General features: G+C 44.8%; 1 long non-coding RNA gene across 1 annotated transcript; it reads left to right on the plus strand.

Annotated features, from left to right (window-relative positions):
• Positions 1 to 24: 24 nt before the first annotated feature.
• Positions 25 to 7,602, plus strand: LOC149915261 (uncharacterized). Its single transcript, XR_016459373.1, has 3 exons — positions 25 to 1,205; positions 1,295 to 1,402; positions 3,714 to 7,602. It is a non-coding gene; the product is annotated as an uncharacterized LOC149915261 (long non-coding RNA).
• Positions 7,603 to 22,489: the final 14,887 nt, after the last annotated feature.

Consider the following 22,489-nt stretch of genomic DNA (forward strand, 5'->3'; position numbering starts at 1 on the left):
GACGCGTCGGGCGGGAAACGCCTCCTGTCGGCGGCCGCGCGGTTCCTCACAGCGCTGTGGCGGCGACGCCCGGCTGTCGTTTATGCGAACGGCTCTTCTGGTTTTACAGTCAGTGAGAACATAGCAAACAGCTCCGCTGTTTCACTGATGCAAGCTCAGAAAAACACCGCGACTTCCACTTAACGTGTTCAAAACCTGCAGCTTCCCACAGCCTTTGGCACACCTGGATCCGATCCAGGGCTATTTGTGAGGGTGCCCTGGCGGTGACGGTTAGCAGCGCTCAGATTTCAGGGCACACGACACGAGGCTTTTTCAATTCTCCGTTCCCTGCAGTCAGTGGAAGAACTCCGGCCCGGTGCAGTGATTTATGCTCCTCTATAGGAGCCATCAATTTATGCGCTGTGGGTGAATTTCACAGCCAGGACATTTAGGAATGTCTGGCTTTTTACATTAAAGCTAAAATCCTGGGGAAAAGATTAAAATCTACAAGAAGACCCTAAGTCTGCACATTTTTCCATATACACAAATGTTCTATTATCCGTGACAACCAGCTGAACGCACAGCCTAACTGAATTGAGATCCAGACATGAACTTCACGCCTCCGGCTTGGCACAAGCCGAACTTCCAGCCCCAAAGCTGCACAATGCAGGAGTTCAAAGTCTCTGTGTGCATATTCCTTTTTGGAGGAAAAAACGGCTTAAAACCAAGAGATGGAGCGGACCTCAGTCCTCAGTGGGGGCAGTGCTTTTGGGGAGGACCCCAGTCTCCAAAAACAGTCCTTCAGGCCTTCCTGTGTCTTTGTGAGGTGACGGTGATGAACACCAAGGTGCTATAAAGAACATCTACCTCTCAGATCTTGTGTGGTGGCTAATGGGTAACGGCGTACTGAAATAGAATTAATCCAGTGGGCTGTGTAAGGGTTTGCTGAGACTAAGGAATGAACACAGCATTAAGCATCTGAAGCCAAGTCACTGCTCAAGATATCTGGCCCCCGCATAACCTGGAATCCTGAGGATCCTAAACTGCCCTACAAAGCTACTCTTTGTGATAATGTAGAACATAGACCAAGCTCCAGACAGTGACATGGATTTGCTGTCAGTATTTCAAGGAAGCCAGACCTGTCAAAGGATGAGATAAGTGAAGAGCTTTCTTTAAAGTAAAATCCCAACGGATCAGGCAAATTAATCTAAGAATAGAAAAATCTGGTAAGGAGATGATTCAGAAGAGAGCTGGCAAGCTTCGCAGGATCATCAGGAGGCAGATGACTCTATTAACATCTCTCTTTTGTTTGCAGGAAGTATTCACTTGGTTGCCACGTGATATTTGGAGGTCCACGTACTCTGAAGTGCCTTTTCCCAGCCAATAAAACCACTGAGATTACCACAGTGACAAAAGCATGCAGGTAGGCATAAGCATTAAGACAACACATCCATGGCATCTGAAAACATCAGTGCCACCACAACTGGCTCTGTGTACTTCTTTGCTAAGGCTTCCTATCAAATAGAAATGGTGCATATTCACATGCAAATAACTAAGGAGTCACATAAGCACACGTATGCACAGTGAAAGCTGGGGTGTATTTTCTTTACGTGTATCCATAAATGTCAAAGGCACAATTGTGGGAGCACTGGCCTCTCATATTCATGCACACAGAGCGCTCATACTTACATACACATGGACACAATTTGGCCAACCATTTCCCCACATGCCCAACCAAGAAAAGCTCCCCCCACATTAAAACCAGCCTTAAGCTGCAATTTTATGCTCCCAGTCCCACAGAAACAAAGCAGCCCTTCTCACAGTGTGCACGTGTGCACACACACCCATCTGTGGAGAGCTGTGATGTGGCAGGAGGTTATTTCCAAGCCACCAGCACACTTGGGAAAACAGCTCCTAGATCAAATGGGTTGGTTAAGCCGGAGCAGGTTTACAGCATGGAAACAGGAAGCCAGACCTGAGGGACAGAAGAAAATCTGTGTGACTTAGGGCGCAAAGAGGAAGGAGAGGGAAATCACTGTTTGTGAAGAACAGTGAATGGGGCATATGAGAGGTCTGGTCAGCTGTTTTACTGGCACAGAGAAGTGGGGGAATCTGATCCTGCAGAATGTGCGCGTGCGATGGGTGCCCTTTCCCTCAGCTTGTTTTCTTCTGTTGCTATTCCTGTTCCTTTCCTCTTTCCCTGCCCTTATGCTGTGTATGTTATGCAAATGTCACTTGGTAACTGGGCAGTGGGCTTGTCTGCAAGGCAAAGGGCCAAACAAGAGCAAGAGCAGCTGCCAGATAGGAGGGAAGAGCCAGAGCATTTTGCCTTGGGCAGCAGCCCACACAGGGAGGTGTGATGGAGGCGTAGCTCAAGACAGCCACTCATCAAACAGCTTCCCAGAAAACTGCCTGGACAAGGACTTCTAGCAGGGCTGCCTGTGCCCTGAGACCTGGGGAAGGAAATGTCCAGAGCTGAGCTGTTTTTAAACACATTTTGAGCTGGTTCGCTTACTGGCATGGTGGGGTTACATATGCAGAGGCACATCAGGTTGTACCTCCTGATTTTAAAGCTGTAGGGAGAGATTTCCATTTCCTTTGTTTCTGTGTGAGCTAGGCTAAGGTAGGACAGACAAAGGTCAGCAAATCTTACACTGTTTATAGCCTTTTGTCCAAAGTATGCTGTGCATCCTATGATGTCTTACAAATGTTAAGAGAATCAGCTATAGAAAATATCCATAAGGGAAGCCAGCCTCACAGCATCTCCCTGTTCACTTTCTGTGTGAGATTTATCAGCCTATAAGGACTTTTTAAAATATTCAGCTCTTGCATGCATCTAATCTGAGTTTAGCAGGTCTTTTGCTAGCTTATGTGAGCAACAATTTATGCTATTGCATGGTATTCCACTAGGTGGCAAATTATCATTATGAAATTTGCTGCTTACCCTATTTACCATTGCCAGCAGCAAAGTGGTAGAAAAGACTAATCTAATTGTGTCGTCAAGCTCAGTGAGGAGTTTGTTACACACAGTTCCAGCTAGGTGCCTTGACCTAGCAACCTGGATATGCACAAAGGTGTAAGAGAAGCTTGTTTGCCTGGAGACCACTGCCACCCAACATAACAGCTGCTTTACTGAGCACGGTTGAAGGCTCCAAACATTTCTGTCATATGTTTCTGCATCAGTTAGAAACATTCCTGGAGAACTGTTAATTCACGTTTATACCAGTGGGCCAGAGGAGGTTGTAAAAATTTCCTGGAGAAATGTATAAGCTAAATTTGCACATCATTCCTTAGCCTGAGGTGCCTGTCTGACTTCTAGACTAAATACTTGCAGCTGTGCTTTTCTCTACCTCTTGTTCCCCAGCAGAGAGCACTATAAGACCAAAATTAGAAGCAAAACCATCTTAGGGCAGTGAGATACTAGGCACACAAGATTGGTCTTTACCAGATCCTGTACATTTTCTCTGCCTGAAATTCGTTTTGCCTATATTTGACTATCAACCTCTCTGGACACTTTGAAAGTACCCTATCTTGTGGCTCCTGTTCCTGTCCATGAAACACATCTCAAAGGAGAGATGATTTCTAAAAAAGCATAGGTGGCATTAACTTTTTCTGAAGCTCAGGAAAATGAAGCCATCAACACTGCTTGAGCACCTCACTGGTTTAAGCTGCACAGCAAAAATATTACCTGCTTTTTTGCTGTCATCACCTTTACTCTCATTTTCCTTTTCCAGGTGGAATGAAGAGGTACGTTGGCTTGTATCTGCTCACCTCAAGTGTGTGGGCTGGCTTTCCTTCCTTGTCATCATTTTCCAGAATAGCTCTGAAAACAGGAGAAATATTTACTTGTTATGTGCATGTCATCCAATCTCTCTCACCATTTCACATGCTGCTGGGATATTGTTAGAAAGTCAACCTCTTCTTTGTTTCAGCAGTCTGCTGAATTTGAGGTTTTTGGCACACTAAGAGGTGTCTGCTCTTTCATCACACACAGCCCTTCACCTATGGGAGCTGAAATAAGAAGCTCTGCAGAGTGCAGGTATTCACTGTATTCACTCCAGGAGCTGCGACAACATGCAGGGAAACCAAGGAGGAAGACCGGTTCTCTGGTTATGCTATGAGTGTATCAAAGCAGCAGGAGAGTGGGCCAGATCTGGGAAAGCACTGTGTTCCAGACACTGTTTTTATAGCATGTAGAATATTTCTAGGGAATTTCAGAACGATAAATGTGCACAGAAGCACTGTGGCCTCAGCAAATCAGACACCACAGGAGCCACATCAGGGTAAGTTTCTGAAGTACTCTTTTGCCAGTACAGCACAAACCCAACCAGGAAAGGGTTGAGCTGGCTGTTCACGGGACTTGTTTTGTCTGGTGGCTTCCTACAAACCGGAGTAAGGACTCACCAACTTGTTCCACATCATTAGCAGCTGGCAGCTTCCCAACCATTACCAGCCTAGTCTGGATTCCACCCAGCAGCTTTGAGATGAAAGACACCGCAGCACCACTGCACTCACTGTTTTAGGTTCTAATCCAGCTCCCATTGAAGTCAGTTACTCTTTTTCCACTGACTGCAGCTGGAGCTGGGTCAGACATTTCTGTAACAGTTTTGTCTCAAGTCCTCGGCCTGATGAAACACTGCTAAAAAAGTCCAACACAACAGATAGATGCCTGCAATTTTGCTATTTTCTGGCATTCAGTTTAAAGCCAGCAACACAGATGAGCAAGATCACAAGGAATTATGTTTCTTCCCTGAAGATACTAAGTGTCTGAACTTAAAGCTGTCAGAGCACCTGGTGAAAGCAATCTGGAAGGGAGCAGTAAGTGAGTGTCTATCACAAGGCAGATACATATCTGAAACTCTGCTCTTTTCCAAAGTGCATCCCTGCCAGGAGCACCATCAAAGAAATACCTCTGGTGGTGATGAAGACAGTAATAGCACTCAGCTGCCCTAGGAATGGCTGAGGTCATTGCTCATAATTTGAGGGGTGCTTTGGGAGAAGCATATGTCTAAAAGAGTATCCAAGCCCAGGGCTGTAGGAGCACGCAGGACATGTATTTTTATAAACACAGTAAGGAGACATTTCACCTGGCTATTCATTCTGTCATCAAAACTATGTCAAGAGTCTTTTGAGTGATTTAAGTAGCATCCTGAAGGCCGTAAGTGTACACAAACAATTTGAATTCCTTCTACCTGTTGTATCGTGCAATTGTTGCTCTTGTGTTATGTGGGGAAAGCTAAAACACAAAGGCAGCCAGCACAAAGTGAGCAAGCAGAGACGAGGCCAGGGCACAGACTGGCTTGCCCAAAGGTCAGCTGTCCATCGTAATGTGAGTCTCCCAGTCAGCAGTGCTCAGACACTACAAACAGAGAAGCCTGGGCTGCTGCAAGTCTTGGCTGCTGTTCCTAAACATCTTGTCATTGCTAAGACAGACTTAGTTCCACTTTCAGGACCCTGAGGACAGACAGACTCGAAGCAGCTGCTACCATTTTAAATACTGTCATGCAACCACTGCAGGGCTGACCCAATACCAGAAGCGTCAGACTGTCAGCACAGGAACAAGAAGAGCATTCAAGAGAATGAGAAACTGGGTAAAATTAAAAACGACAAAAGAAAACCATTTTTTTTCCACATAACATGGAACTGGATTTAGGAGCTTGTGTAAGAGGATGCCACTGAAGCCAAGAATTTACAGTCTTTTGTTTTCTCTCTTTGGAAGAATAGGAGGTTTAATTGGCTGGAATGAGTGACTGAGGGCTGGGAGAATCCTGGATTAACTGGGTGACTGTGAAAAGATTTCCTGTGTACCACCTGGCTCTGTGCTGGATGAGAGTGCCAGCCAATGACTGCAGGAGGAACATCTCCATGTCTGCCATCAGCATAAGGAATCCCTGGGGTCTTGTAGCTATGCTTACACTGTGGGCGAGGAAAACCTGTAGCACCTCAGTAATTTTCCATTTAAAGGCCAAATGAAATTCCTAGAGGCCTGTGAGGAATACCAGGAGACCATGAGAGCCTTTTCCCAAGAACAAGCTTTACAGAAATGCAGTGGGTGAACAGAGTTCCTCCACCCATGGTGGTACAGTGCAAACTTAACCAACAGAGCCAAATAAAGGCAGAAAGAATCCTGAATTCTGGGGAAATGACATGGAGAGCAAAGGAAAAGAGGAACATCATCCCTCTCTGAGAGCCCACTTCCCTTCATCCCCACAGCCAGTTTCTCTGCAGGCAAGACTAGGCCTAATAGGAAACATATGGGAGGACAGCCTGTGATCCAGGGCTCCAGGACAAGCAGCTGAACCACTGAGGAGCTACCTGGACTTCATTCAGCAGTGAGCTCAGCAATCAAACATCTCATGAATGGGGAGTGGGCTGGGTGGGAGAATTAAAAGGTACAGGATTCTAATTCAGTGATTTCCACCCTCCCAGGGCAACGCGCCAATCTGAGAGGAACTTTCCAGCTCCAGCACAGCAAAGTGTGAGAGTCACTAACCATGCACAGCATCTTCCATGCAACATCTCTCCCTTTACCTCCCTACTCAAATTAAATTGTTTAAGGTGGGCTCACACTGAGCCGTCAAGGTGCCAGTATCCTAGTCAGCCCATTCTCAAGCCCTTGAGCTTGAGAAAGCCTTAAAGTGCTTCCATGGAGTGAATCTGCAAGCAACAGATCAACAGCAAAACCAAATGCCCTTGAACTTTCATGGAACTGAGGTTGTAGTTTGCTGGATGCAGAATTTACTGGATGCAGATTCTCCTGCCTCCCCAAGGACAGCAACTACCTTCACATAAACCCTTCATCATCCTTTTCACTCCATCTTTTTTAATGTTTCCTTCTCTTTGGATTTTATCCTTTTTGTCCAACCCAAATACAAAGCAATTGTTACCAAACCCAGCACTCTACAATAAAACTAAATACAGTTAAATATGTGACTTAAATATGAGGCCATAGCATCATGGTGATAGACTGCATCACCTACATGCTCTCTCTGGTCTCTACGAGGAATTACAGCAGACACAAGTGGGGAAATTTTCCAATATGACAGTGATCTACATATCCTTTTTTTTCCCCTGTGTTTGTGCTTCTCTGCAATTTAACTAACGAAATATTTATAAGAATGCAATAAAATATGCTTCATCTCTACAATACCTCTCACATCCCAGAATTTGCACATCATCACTTGATTGAATCTTTCCCTTAGAAATAAAAAGGTTTAAGAGGAAAAAAATAATATAAGTAAGGGTGGAATGCACAGAGGAGATGACCTCAGTTACCAAACACTCTGCTGTTTTATTAGCTAACATCAGCAAAGTGCCTAGCAAAATGGCTGCCCATCCCATCAGATTTATTACCTTCCACATATGCTTTTTTATTATCATTAGCTTAGCTTTAAATGATCCTTTCCAACCTTTCCTGTCTCTTGATTTTTGCTGTCTTCACTCCAGAATTAAGCAACAAATTTGCAAACAAGCATTTTCCAAGCCTTAACATGCAAGGTTCCTTGAGTAATACCAGGGCTCCTTTACCTCTTCCTTGGACTAATAGCCCAGGATTAGGATTAAGTTTTATAGAAATGAGAACTACGATTCAAACATATGTTTTCCTGCTTTTTTTTTATTATTCAGTGGATGAAGGTTTTCATTTAAATATGCTCTGTAATGTAACAATGTGGATACAAGAGCAATGAGCCAATACAGATCTTAGGGTATAGCAATAAATCCCACGAAGACTGGGTGTCCTATTGTTATAGCTTTATCAGCCTTGCATCTTTTCCCATAAATCTGACACTGCTGATCACCAGATCCTTCCAGAAATCCCCCTTCCAACTCCAGAATAAGTTGCAATGCCCTGAAATATGTCAGGATTTCTCCTGAGATCAAATCCAAGAAGAATATACAGGTCAATGAGTTTCCAAAGCTCAGTTTTTTTCCCTTTTTCCTGATGCTGAAGGGCTCTATTGGCGTCACTGCTGTAATGAACTACCTCAGTCACATCACCTCCATGTAGTGATATTTGCACAGGCAGCCTTGTTAATCTTCACTGACTATGGGACCCTCTGTGAGATGGGACTCTGCTCACCATCAGTGAGAGGTTGTACTGTTGTGTGTGGTGCCTGCAAGACTTTGGAGCTCTTGAATTTTAATGATGTACATCATTATTACAACTCCACACTTCTGCACAGGCATTGGAAGAGCTGGTGAGCCATCAGAGACTGAAGTGCCCACAGCACAGAGACATCACCTGGCTTCATTTCTCCTTGCCAATATGCCACAATAAATGACATGGAAGGGGTGGACTGCCATGGACCACAGGGGTTCTGTAGGCAGATTTATGCCGTGGCTGCAGACAGCCTGGATCAAGCTCTGTCCTGCATGTGGTTAAGAGAAAAGCAAGGGAAGGAGAGAGGAAATGAACACAATAGAGAACTTGAAGTAAAAGCATTTTATATCATCTCCTATAAAACAACCCATAAATCCCTGCCCTCCTGCTCCACCCCTCACATGTTTTTCATTTTACTGGCTGGCTGAAAAGCAGAGAAATATAGGGTACAAAGCACATATTCTTGGTGGGAGAGGCTCCCCCCTTTTCTACACACTTCCCATTTATACCTTGTCTCTATGCCTACAGCACAGCATTCTCTTCTGGTGAGTAATCAAAACATAGAGGAATCCAACATCTCTCTGCCATCTGCATTTCTCTAATTCCTCCCGCTTAGGGACCTCACTCCTATCAGCATCCTCGCATGCCTGTGCCCAGCAAGGGGAAAGGCCTTTGGGCAGAAGAGCTGGAACTTCCTAACCACCAGGGTAAACCCCTGGTAACTGGAGCACAGCAGCAGCAGCAAGGCCCCCAGGCATTCAGATGTGTCCTTACTGTGATGGCGTGGAAGAGCACTACAGACAGCTGCTTACAGAACTAACTGGCTTAGTCAGGGTCTTCCTTTGCTCAGTGGGCTCACAGCTCTTTGCAGACGTTCACCCCCTGGTTGATGCAACTGTCACTGAGGTTTTCTGCAGATCAATAGAACATTTACTTCTGTCCTGGAACTGACTTACTTAAGTAGCTTTTCTGAATAGTAAATCTCTAATGCCTCAACAGAACCTGACCACTCAAAGCTCTGTATATATGCTATTCATTACTTTTAGAAAAGTTTTATAAACAAAGATTCAATTCCAGCATTTTCAGCTATTCTAGTTTTGCCATTAGAAAGAAACTCTCTGAGAGATGTGCAGCTCAAGAATCCCATTTTCCATAGAGGCACAGCGCACTCTGACATGCTCAAGGAGTTGCAATGCTGTCATTGCAAGCACAATCTTTTAAGGGAAGCTTTCCTCCTTATCAACAGAAATCACAGGCAGCAATTAACTTCCAAGATCACCTAGGCTTCATTCCTCTCTTTCAACCTCCACCCCGAGCACTCCTCATTAGAAACAATGACCTACTGTAATTCCAGGACTCATCCAAACAGACAGGAGTGAAAACACCTGCCTGACTTACACAGAAACGTAGCCGTGGTTTTTTTTAAACATGTGGTACTACAAGTCCAGAACATCTTGTTCAGAGACAGACATCTGGGGTGGGTTTATCCCAGTGTCCTCTGCCTCACTGGGTGGGGAGTGACACCAGCTGATACTCATCTTCTCCAACCTGCTGGTGAGATACACCATCAGCCTTGGGCTGTGTCAGACTTCAGTTCCAGCCCTTCTGGGAGGAGAGCTGGATTTTGTTACCGTGGCAGTTTGGCATGCAGCAGACCTGGTCTTGACTTTGTATGTCTGTAGGAGCTACTCAGGCAAATACAGTTCAAAGCTGGGTGCAGGTGGAGGGAATGTATGTTAGCATCTCACTGTACAATGGATTTTGCATATTCCACTTCCCTTGGTGCTGCTGGGTGCCATTCCAGCTTTGACATGGCTATCCAAACCAAACCATCTGTCCACTGCACTGTGCTAACTGCCATCCTACCGCCCAGCTTTTGTTGGCCTAGCGAGTAACAACCTGCTGGTGTTTCCCCTCAGAACCACTTACACATTTGCTAATTTTAGACCTTGCCATAAATGGATTCTGCACATGGACCTGCTGGCAAACTGGGGAATTCTCTAGCCTCTTCTTGTAACTCACGCCCGTCATCTCCAGATGTGGTCCTTCAGCCCACACTGTTTTCTAATATGCTGGCCAAGAATCCATAATGGAAATGCTGGATGGGCTCTGTCTGCCACCACAGTTGTGATAACTTTTCTTCTGACTCTCAGGTTGCCAACGCAGTTTTAATCTCACGGTGCTGGGTACCATTTGGGTGACCAGCCCATGATATACGTGGTTCACAGCCTAAGGGGATAAATTATATAAAAGAAGGATAATTATTCCTATATTGTAGATGGGAAGAGATGTGTGGGAGGAGCTGGCAATTGGCTGATGCAGTGTCAGCCAGCATCTGATCTTAGGGTGCGTCGGCTGTTGTGAGAACACATCCATTGGCAAAATGTTACCCTGCAGCAAATGCCATTATTTGATACAGCTCATACTTCTTTGTTGTCTCTGACTGAAACCATGACAAAAGGCAAAAGAAGAGAATGAGTTAACTGGGAAGGGGCAGCAGCATAAGTGGGTTTTAAAAAGAAATTAGTCACTGTATGCAAGGCAAATGGCAGCCTGTTGATATATCCCACCCAAAGGGGACTGAAAGAAAGTGACATCATGCTGCTTGTCAAAAACAATCCGATCCCTCCCATGACTACCTAATGCTACATCTCCATCTGTCTGGAAGCAAGTCCTCATTTCACCACGGCCAGCTTTACCAAAGAGAAAGAACAGTGCTGGTAATTTTAATATTATATATTATACAATCTACCTTGGCCAAGTCATTTTCCAGTAAATCTAGGAGCAGCAAGCAAACACAAAGTCCTGTCCTGTAACATGTCTGTGATACAGAAAGGCTGGGTGCTTAGGAACAAGTTTATGCAACTCTAAACACACTGCAGAAGAACTTAATTCATCATGATAATGCTCTTGTGCCTTAAGACCTAGTCAGGGACCTGGATCCCCAGTGATGATATCTGTCTCAGATCTGCTGTTTGGCTTGCGTGTAACACCTTCAACTAACACAGTTCAGACAGGCTGGGAAAACTGCAGCAGTGGTCCCAGCAGTACCTGCTGTATCCTGTATATCTGATGAACTGTGCTAACGCTCACAATTATCACCTGGGCAGGAAAGGGCTGCAGAATATTTCTGTCTCTCTTTACCTGGAGCACAGGCACGGAAGATAAGGAAGAAAGGCAGCCATTCCCCCACAGACCGCTGCTCTTTTCTCCCTATCATTTCTCCAGCATTAAAAATCCAGGGTCAGCCTTTTGCTTCCCCTCTGAGTTAAACTTTTGCCACTGATAATACAAATGCAAGCCATGACAGAGCCATGCTTGGTAGTACCAAGGCTACTTCCATGCAGAAGGTTGTACTCTGTTCCTAGCTACCAGCATTCATTCCTACATCCCCACCCACAGCACTGAACCAACATGAGATACTTGCAACCTACCCCAGCGCTTTCCATTTCTTTTGCTGCTCATTTCAAGGATGTACTCAAAAATTAAGTGTCACTGACTAAAGTTCTGCAAAGCTCTTGGGTGCAAGGGACTCAGATTTCAGCTCAGAGACTGGAAGCGGTGGGCTCAGAGGCTCTATTGCCTCCAGAACACTTGGGAAACAGTCTGTGTGCAATGTTTTACTCATGTATGTATTTTGTGGAGCCATCCAGAGCCTGGTAAAAGCCACAGACAATACAGAGATGTGGCAGTCAGGAGCAGGTGGCTGGGTGTGATGCTGCAGAAGGCCATCTGAAAGGACCAGGGCACCATGGTGCCTCTGTCTGGGTGTATTTTGTCAAGAGCTCTGAGCACAGGTTGAGCTTCAGCCAATTTGGCTTGTACAAGTAGATTTTCACTGAGGATTTTATGGGGCTCCCTGGGACAATGGGCAGTGGCAGCCCCCTCTCCCCTGCCTCATCGCTCCAATGTTAAGTTATTTTACAATTATTATTTGAAGTCAATGTTTAGCTGTTGCCCAGGTAACAGCTCAAACATGCCTCACCTCATGGCCTCCCTGCAGCTTCGCGTGGCTGCTGGAGAGCTGGGAAGCAGACTTAGTGCCAGGCGCAGAGGAAATGAGCTCTGAAGCCTCCCCAGGACATCCCAAAATATTGGAAAGCTTGGAGGAGAAACATTCCCAGCCAGATTCCTGGGCAGGCACCTCATTCAGCACACAACGCCTGACACAAAACCCACAGCACACCCCACACCCTTCAGTTTCCCCAAACACATACAAGTCCATGAGGCGAACCCATTCCAGCTCTCAGCACTCCCCTACCTGCAGAGGCAGCCTCCATGATAAATCCTTTAAAAAATATGTGTCATTTGACATGCACCAGCCATAATCCTGCAGTACATACACTAACCTTCAGAGCTACAGCTTGAATTGAGATAGATGAACTCAAACACACAGCCTTCCGGTCCATGCAAAGGGTTAAAGAAGCTGGAATAAAAGCTGTAGGAGGTACTCAGCAATCCTTCATTGCTAGCACAGACAGCTCACTCACTGGAGCCAGAGGCATCAGGACATACTCTGCATACAGACAGCATCAAGCCTGCTGTTCCTGCTATAGCCTTCATATCAAATGTGCTCAGCTTCCAAGTCAAAATACTTCTTGCAGTGTCACGGGCTCAACGTGCTATTAGAAAAGGAACTAAAAACATCTGCATGTTTCTTTGTATACCATGAGTAAAATGAGGGTGAATGGGACTTGAAGCGATGAGGCCTTGCATGGATTTCTGTCTTAATGCATGAGGAAAGTCAAGTTACAAACAGTAGCACGCAGGAGGCTCTTAGGTGTTGTGTCCCTGGTGTTGGTGGTCACTGATGGAATAGGGGGCAGGGAACAAGAACAAAACAGGGAAACCACAGCCATTTTAGAAGTGTGAATTCTTCCATGCCCATAAATATACAGACGCTTCTTGGTTTTTGTAATCTCTGTGGCAGTAGTTGCACTGTAGCTCACATTTTAATTGCTGTCTGCAAACAGAGATGCTTCATGCCTGTGTGTGCTGTTGCAGTTCAGTTATGTGATGGCTGTGCAATTCCAGCACACCAAATAACTTTTCTTATTCTATTCCTCCTTCCCTGCACTCCACACCAGCAAGTGAGGGATCAGTCCCTCAGTAACTCAAAACATTCCTCCCTGGCATCCTACAGACGAGGCAAGGCCACAGGATAGCCACATAAGATTAAGATTTGCCACCTGGCCACACTGAGATCTGCAATTTTAAGTGTGGTAACACTTCTGTAACAGATCACATCTGATATGTGCCAGATCTCACACCTTCTGTACATCAAAAGCTCCCCTCAGCTATTTTGGAGAAAAGTTCACAGGAACCCAAGGTGAGGCCTTTTGTACTGAATGGATGGAAATCTTTCCCCACCAGAAATAATTATTGCTTGGATACTTGTTCTCAGTCAGGCACTGGCAATCCCTGGGAATTCTTCAAGTTTTGAATACTGTGAGATGATGGTGGGGTTCCAAAACACATCTTTTTTAAACTGTTACTCAATTTTTTTTTACTGTCCCCCTGCTGGGATTCTTGCTACGAGGGAATGTTCGACTCCATGAATGGGAATTATGGAAGAGCTGAGTGATATTTGCCAGTACAACAGCAACCAAATTTGCTTCAGATTTTGCTTTGTTTTTTTAAGACTAATGTCAGAGTAGTCATGCAAGCTCTGTGGGCACACGCACGGTGGGGAAAGAAAAGTACCAGTATTTGCTGCAGTTTTTCATGAAAGGAAAGATTTCTCATGCATATTTTTGTCTTTTTTTTTCTCCCTCCCAAAAGCAAGAGGAGCACTGAGTCAAGATCTCTGGAACTTTTGCAACTCAGCAACACAAAAGGAGCCAGAAAAGCTGTCAGAAAGCTCAACTGCTGGAGCTGAAGAGTAAATTAAATTTTGCACAATCTTCTCTATGCATCATGTCAGGGACAGACTCTGCTCTGATTTCCTACTGATGATAGCCAAACAACCTCATGATCTCTCATGCCTAAGCAACTCCACTGCCATGGCAGGCAGTAGCAGCAACATGGGGATCCCTCTGCTATGGCAAAGTATAAGTTGGCCTGGCATCCATGCAAGATGCCACGTAGATGCGATATGGCATTAAGTCAAGGAGCAGAAGTGCTCCCCATTATGGGTGTATGCTTGCTTTGCCTTTCTAAGGTTTGTAAAAGGTTAACTGTTTCCAACACTTCTCATGGACTTCTCAGGGACTAATTAGTTGTCCCGCTTTCTCTATTTAGAGCCACATTTGCCCACAGAGCACACAGTTAAGGTGTAGCACAGGGGCATGCAGAAAATGTTTGCCCAATGTCCTCAATACTAGCCCAATAAAGGTGCAAATATTTGTCAACAGAGGGAGAGTTCTTGATTCTTTGCAGCTTGAAAGGTGCAGTGAACAAGCTGCCAGGAAGGATGTTGAGGTAGTTGTTCCCCTCTTTGTGTAGGAAAATGAACTGGGTGACCTCTCAAAGGCTTATTCTGGGATGAGATGATTCAGCACTTTCACGCTGACACTTCCCCCTCACTGTTGCATTTATGGCTCTCAGATGTGGGATTTGGCCCACTGAGACATGCTGTGGCTTGCTGCACTACCTACTTCTTTCTCTGTCTAAATCCAGTTCAGTTTCCTGGGCTGACATCATTTCTCACAGGTCAGATGAGCAGGAGAGGGGCCATGCTATTCTGACAAATCATAGTGCTGACTGCTGATAAATAGGTTTCCCACCAGGAAGCTTCCAAGATCTGCAAGTGCTCCTGGACTGTGTTGTCTGCCCTCTCTCCCTCCAAAGACGAGATGCTGCAGGAAGCAATCTGTGCTGAGGCCTTCCTTCACATTACTGAGAAGGCAGCAGATACTGAAAAGCAGAATGCTCTGGGGAGCATAGCAGTGTGAAATCAGATTCAGCGTGGGGAGTTGGCATGTTCTTGCAACATGGGAAAATTTCCTCTTGCTGAACTTCCTCTTACTGCATATAATGGAGGATAGCCTCTCACTTTGGACCTTTGCAAAGCTGACATAAAAACTACAGCTTTAAGTAGAAGCTGTTTGTCCTCCACCTTATCTAAGTGTTTAACTGCAGAGAATTAGAGGCCCAGTTTTAAAGCTATAGAGAAAACAAGTAAGGTTAATCTCATGGGATAGAAAAATAGCTTCCTTAAAACCCTGCTGGGGAGAAGGGACATTTTGATAGTGAAAGCACCGAAGGATTCAGTTCCTTGATCTTTCTCTGACTTGCAGGTTGAGCTAACATTTGGGCAATATACTTTCCGCTTGGATAATCTGTCTTCATCTATGAGTGACAGTGACATGTCTGCACTGAGGGCAGAAGTTTGTAGGACTTGACAGATGTTTGCCCAGTGTGTGGGATTTTCAGGGGAAAGTACTGCGTTTGTGCAAGCTATTATTAAAGCCAATTATGACTGTGAAGTTTCTTTCCAGGATGGAAGGTTGAGGTGTCTCATGACATGCAAGTCACAAAAAGGACACAGTTGGATATTTATTGCCACATGAATGCAATCTTTCCCCTCTGCTTCTCTACCATCACCTGCAGAACTGGTTCTTCTCACCTAGAGGCAGTAACCTAAATCTCTTTGTAACAGAATGAAGAGAGGAAAAAGCAGTCATGCCCAGCTCTTGATGTGACACTCCTCTTCCTGAAGGGCAAAACCTGAGGAGGACTTGACATGGGGACTTCATTCATCTTGTTGCCATTGATTGATCCTGTCACTTTGTCTGGCTTGCTCAGGCAGCCTGTCTCACAGGTCTCCATGTCCTGAGAGGCTTGAGACATGACAGAGCCACACTACACAACGTGCCTGAAAGCTACTGTCTGATGAAATGTATAAGGGGTTCAACCTCTATCTGATTCCTGCATCAAAGCCAAAGTGGAATTAAAATCACCTTGTGAACTTGCTCAAAGGGTGCAGGTTCCACAGGAAGTCAAGAGAGCTTGCTGAAAACTCAGACTCATGGGCAAATAGCTACACATTGTGCTTCCATCCCATTTAAGCCCAAGAGCTTAAAGAGGTTCATAGATATTAACCTTCCATTCAATCCATTTTTATCCATTATTAGGCTAAAATTCTGGAACGAATCACTCTGACATTCTTCTCTCTTCTCAACTAGATCTTTACTCAACATTACCCAGGGCAGTGTCACTTAAACCTCACTTGACTGGATCTATGTGACATAAAATTGAATTAATTGTAAGGAGCTCCTAAGACTGTATGTCCAGTGATGCCTCACTCCCTCCCAGCCTGAGCAGCCTACAGCTTCACTGTACTTATGTTCTCATTCTCTCATATTCAAGATGTGATACAGATGCTGACTTCTGCTACTGCCGTGAATTAATCAGATCTTAGACTTGTGAAAGAGCTGCAGCTACTCAGTCCATTGGACAGAGTCAAACTGTCAGTAGAGTATCCTTGTCAATATTACCTACTGAACATGGACATTTTTGCTGTTGTGATTGAATGGACATTTGCCTAAATCTCAAGCAATGGCTGAGCCATTTACTACCTCCTCACCCATTTGTCTCTTGTAGAAACAGGATTTATTCTTTGGGAAAAACCTACTGCAGCTCGAAATTATTAGCAAGTTGTGGTTGGTCTGTGTCTTGCTAAAGCAAAAGTACGGGATTTGACAGTGATCTTAATGATTATATCCAATTCTCAAAAGTCCCCACTCTCACCATTTGGGCAGCTTCGTACCTCCAGTCAGCTGTGACCTCTGCCCCTGGGGCTGTGGTACCCTACATTCAGCACCCTGATGTATAAATAACTCCACTTCTCATCGTGTTTGAATGCTGTTTATACCCCACTGCCTGTCACGTCATGTGCCAAGGTTATAAATAAACTACTGTGTCTAGACTGTATCTAAACTTGGCAGTGGGTACCCAAGTTCATGAGAGGAGCATTTTCATCTGCTAGCACAAAGGAGGTGCCCCAGTGTGTTTGATCAGGGGTCCAGAGTGGACTTGGCAGAAGAACTCTCTCCTCCTGCCATGCCAGAGCAGCACTAGCGCCGCTTTCTGAAGGGGCCTTGGAAACCCTCCCCCTGCTCCAAAGCTACTGGGCACTCAGCCCAAAGGAAATACCTGATCTTATCCTTTCCTGATGTGCTTCAATGCACCATTGAGTGCAAGAGGCCCGAAACATCACAGACTCACCTTCACTAGCATGGACAGATCCAAGCTGAGGTTGTGCTGGGGCTGGCAAGGCGGGCTGAGGCATGGGTCAGGGAAATGCTGAAAGATCAAGCTGGAAAGGAAGAATAAACAGGCATTAGCTTCCTGTTAAAGCCAAACCAATACAGCTGTAGCATTAACCTCTGCTACTGAAGACAGGGTTACAAGTAAAATCAGTGCTTTCCCCATGCAGCACGCGAGTGGTGGCATGTATTCCGGCTAAAGGACAGTGAACCCTTACATCCAAATTGCCTATACCTGTGCAAGGGAGGCTGCATGAACTCCTTCCCTCTGCTGGGTTTTCTGTGGAGGCCAAGAGTACTCTTGGCATATTGTGGGGCTGTTATGTGATGGATGAATGAGAGAAGAGAGAATCACACATCACATCAGGGCACTGGCTGTAAATATACTGTGTGCCAACACTGGCCAGACCCATGTGAAAGCTCACTGGCCCATAACCTCAGGAAGCAGCAAGCTAAAGCCTGGTTGACTCCATAGGCCGGCTCAGCGCCGTACAGTGTAACTCCTATCTAACCTCAAAAGGCCACTGCACTCCCTGAAAGAGCAGGGAATAAAGACAGAGTTTTGCCACTTGAATGTGAGCATGAAACACCTCAGTGTGGTTCCATCTTTTGAGGTTAGATAGACAGACAAACAAGCAGAAACATTTCTTCTAGTTATATTCAATTACTGGAGAAAGAAAGAGAAGGAAAGATAAGCAGAAAAAAAAGATGGGAGATTTTTTTAGTTGGTTATTACACAGCAGTTGCTTAAAATGAATACATCAATGAATAAACAGATCAGTCATTTCAACTATTTTTGCTTTAAGGATGCCCTAAAAATTTCCCAGCAGATGTACTGTCTCCTGACAAGTGTAAGTAATCCTCCTGTTATCTTTTCTTCTGAGCTCATTTGACAGGTGCCTCAGAAATAAATAACGGATTTATGGATTTCAGGTTAAAAAATGCTGGTGAAGACCTTAAATTCATCAGCTTGGATAATATTTTGCATACTGTCTAAAACTGAAATCCCATCTTACAGCCCCAGATCATATTACATCTGTATCTATTAAGCCAGATATATTTGGGAATATCCCACCACCCTAAATCAGCAACTGCTTCTGAGTTTATACAAAACTATCATCAGGTAGGAGGGAGAATGAATTCACTGTATTCAAATGTGCCCATTTTCCATCACTGTGAAACTCTAGGCAGTTCCAAACATCTGAGAGTCCTAGTCAAGCTACAACCCATCTGTACTTCTACACATGAAGGTCAGAAGGTACTTTATCTAATACAACCATCTGTATGGCACAGATCATTGCTTTTCTGACTTCCAGCGTAAAATCAAAGCATTGAGACTCTGCAGGCATGAAAAATAGGAAAGAGAGAAACATGTGAGAGAGACAGAGACAAAGGGAAACAATAAAGAAGGAGATCAATTATTCACGTTACCTTCTCTTCTTCCTCCCCTTCCCCTTTTCTATCCTTTTCAAGCAGCTGCAGGGCACTACTTGGTTTGTGTTGGACTAAGAGGATGCTGCCAGGTCAGCAGGATATATTGTCCATTGAGACACAAGGAGCATTATTTAGTCTAGAGACTCTCAAAGGAAATATCCATTTGCACGTGAAAAATCTCTGGAATTCCATTTGCTCTCGTCAGTGTTCCCATATCTCTGCAACCTCCAAATGCAATTACTGCTTTCTCCATCCTCTGTTGGCTCTGGGTTTCAGCAATGGTTTTTCCCTGCCCCAGCCATGTTAAGTAGAAGGCTGAAATACATTTCTCTATTTCTGTAACTTCTGAAACCTTTTTCCTGCTTCTTTTTGAATTAACTTTTGAGTTCTTTAGCTGTGGTCCAGTCCTGCTCCATTTTCATTTCCTCCACTACAAGAATAGTTTTAAATTTTCTAAGAAACCGAAGTGGCCTGCAATACCATACCAGCAGAGTGTCCAGGTATTATTACTTGTAGTGCCTATGTGAGGTGAGCCAGTGCACCATTCCTAGGTGTATGTAGAGAACAAAGGTATTTGTCTAAGGCCAGATATAACATCTGTGAAAGTGAAAGGAACTGAATCCAGGTCTCTTCAGAAACAGAGAAAAAAACAGTCAAGGAAGGAGCAAATTGGGTGAAAGATTCCAACAAGCAAGGCATATTTGCTCAGTGAAATATTTCTTGGTGTCAGCTAGCAAAAAAAGCAAATGTACCATTTTGCCTTTATTTTTTGAGGATGAAAAGGACTAAAAAAAAGGACTGAATGGGCTAAGGAAGGCTAAAGGAACTAAAAGAACTAAAAAGGACTAAAAAAAGAATTGTTCAAAATACCAGATTTCCAAACTGTCACCCTTCAAAAATTGCACGCTCCTATTTCACCCTCTCTCCTGCCCATCACACCCACAGTGACCTGCTGGATGGCTGAGCATAATTCCCTATTCTGCCAAGGAAATGAACACGTCTTGCAGTGATCTTTGCCTACCCTGTTTTTAACTGGCAGAGTGAAGCTCAGTGGCCTCTAGAAATACAAGGCAATAGGGCTGCCCAGATAGCCAATGAAAAGTCATGCTATGTCATGTTCTTTCATGTATTTTTTTTCCTCTTACGGCAGTAAGGAGGGCTGGGTAGCTATGGGTAGCTATGTATACTGCAGCTCATCTGTAGAGGCTGCAAAGTTGAGGGAACCAGGCAGTCTTGATAGAAAGATGATTTCTCTCTGGACCAACTTGTAGCTTTGACTCTTCACAGTTCAAAGAAGAAGGGCACTCTGAAAGCCAGAAGGCAGACAGTTAAAGAACATAAAGGATATGATGGCAAAGCTGTAGCAGCCTCCTTCCAGCTGTCTATTACACAAATTTTCCAGCCAGTTGGCTGTGGTCTTTCCCTTTCTCCATTACTTGGGCATCCCAAGTTTTCCCTGGAAACCCCGAGTAATGGACACCTGCTTCTATGTTGGTTCCACTCTGCCATCAGTACCAGATGAACAGCTCAGTATAAAGAGACCCGGGAAGTCTGGGAGCATGTCAAACACATTTTCTCTGTCCAGCAAACTGGGCAAGTTGATAAACAAATAGAGACGAGGACACCTGAGCTCTTTAATGAATGCAAGCCACATCTATATAAACACAATTCAAGGCTTTAAAGATGATGAGACTGATAGAAGTATCCAGCTTCTTTGCATGGGGGGACAGAAAGGTGGCAGTCCTAGCAGCTGCAGAATACCATGATGCCAGGTTCAGATAATTTCAGGGAGGTCTGCACTGAACTATACAGGCTCCACTTGGCTGTCTTTGCAACTGTGCTCAGATTTCCCTACCTCCCTCCCAATATCAGTGACAAAGACAGATCTCTATAGGCTGTAAAATGTTCTTTCACCATCTACTGTAATGGTAAACCCTTACCTGGAAAGTAATGAGTCTTCCCTCCAGGGCCATCCCTTAATGGCATCAGCTCATGTGAAGGACATGCCTAAAGGAGTAGTCAAGGCTTGCCCAAGAGCATCACACCAGAACTTGTTTGTGCCCATACATGCTTTCCTTCTATCCCTTCCCAAAGCACTCACACTTCCCCACACTCACGGCTGGAGATTTGCATCATTGTATTCCCTGTCTCGTTATTAAGATTTATCTTTTAATGAGCCCACTGAGATCACTGTAGTGACGCACTTGCCCAGTGATGTCATCACCCACTCCACAGCTTCCAAGGCATTTTTGAGTCATTCTCTTGCCACACAGGCAGAGCTGTTTGGCTTAATAACAAAAACACACCTTCCCCTCCCAGAACAGCAGATGCTCAAGGGCTGGGAGTGAGCAGGCTCACACGGACTGAGCTGGTACTGGGAATGATGGAGCCTGGTGGAACTGCAGCCATCTCTTACCCGCTCTGGAACAGCAAAACTTGACCAAGTCCTTTCCTTCAATTCCTTGCTGTACATTAAACTGTCGTTCCACAATCTTACTCTACTGATTAGGTCAAGTGCTATTCCTATCTGAACAGAAGCTACATTTTGCAGAAAGACAACATTTCCTCATACTCTGTCACTACCTAAGTTTGGCAAAAGTGAGCAGTACTCTCCCAGTTTCTGGCTTGGCTGGTACCAAAGCCTCATTGATGTTGTCTTCTCCTTACTACTGGGCCCCAGCCTGCGTCCTGGTTCTTCCATGCTGCCTTCTCCTCACTGCCTTCTCCTCCTAATTGCTCCTAGGTCTGGACAAATTCTAACAGAGACCAATGAAGCACAAAAGCACTTATTAGTTTGAACAATGCTCCACGCCCAACACTGAAAGTGTATTTTGCCAGGAGGGAAGAGCTGCCTTAGAGAGACTACTAGAGAGATGTCTTTATTTCTCTCCTGTTCCTTCTAGCCCATTTGTTTGTATATATTTTTTTCCTGACAGCTGTGCTGTTTTTCTCCTTCCAGCATGGCTTCTTTTCTCCCATTCTCTCTTTACTTGTTTTTCAAACTGTGTGACAAATGAAGGGGGGCTGGAAGTCAATCAAGAGCATGTGTCTGCATCCCTAGCTTCAACAGTCATCCTGACCCCTGAGCAAGAGGATCACTCTGGATCCTATGACTGTTTAGATGAAATAATGCCTGTCAACCAGAGCAGCTCCCTAAAGTAAGCTACAGATGGTCAAAGCAGCTGTGTGACAATGGAGAACTGGATGGCACTGTGGCTGATCAGTGCAACTCAGTTCCTCTGCTAAGACTCCAGCTGATAGAATCACATCATCCATGAGGTAGCGATGGACCAAACCCAGCCTCTGTTCCTCTGGGTGGAAATAGCCCCAGCATTTTGTGTTGCAAAGCTGCCAACCAGATTTTGGCTGACCCAGAATCTTTGCCTATTCTCAGAACCAACCAACTAACCAAAGGACGTGCAGTTTTTCCACTCATTTTCACTAATGTAAAAATGCAAGTTTCTTAATGTATCCATTTAATTAATAGTGGAGCACAGAAATGGAAAGGACAAAGCAAAAAAAAAATCTTCAGATTCAAAATACAGCAACTTCAGAACTATGCTGGGAGTTATGATTTTTAGTGCATTTCACACCATGCTTCCCAGATAGCAGATTTCTCACCTCTGCATGCTACAGTCCTGACAGCTGGGCTGGGAAAGGCTCTTGGTTAACTGCTGCCATCATTAGATTTATTACACACAAAGATTAATGGCTGTGGCCAGAACCCCCTTTTGTCTCCTACAGTCTTTCAAGGAATTTAACATTA

The sequence above is a fragment of the Phasianus colchicus genome, chromosome 22 (assembly GCF_987193195.1).
Source record: "Phasianus colchicus chromosome 22, bPhaCol1.hap1.1, whole genome shotgun sequence".
NCBI classification, from domain to species: Eukaryota; Metazoa; Chordata; class Aves; order Galliformes; family Phasianidae; genus Phasianus; species Phasianus colchicus.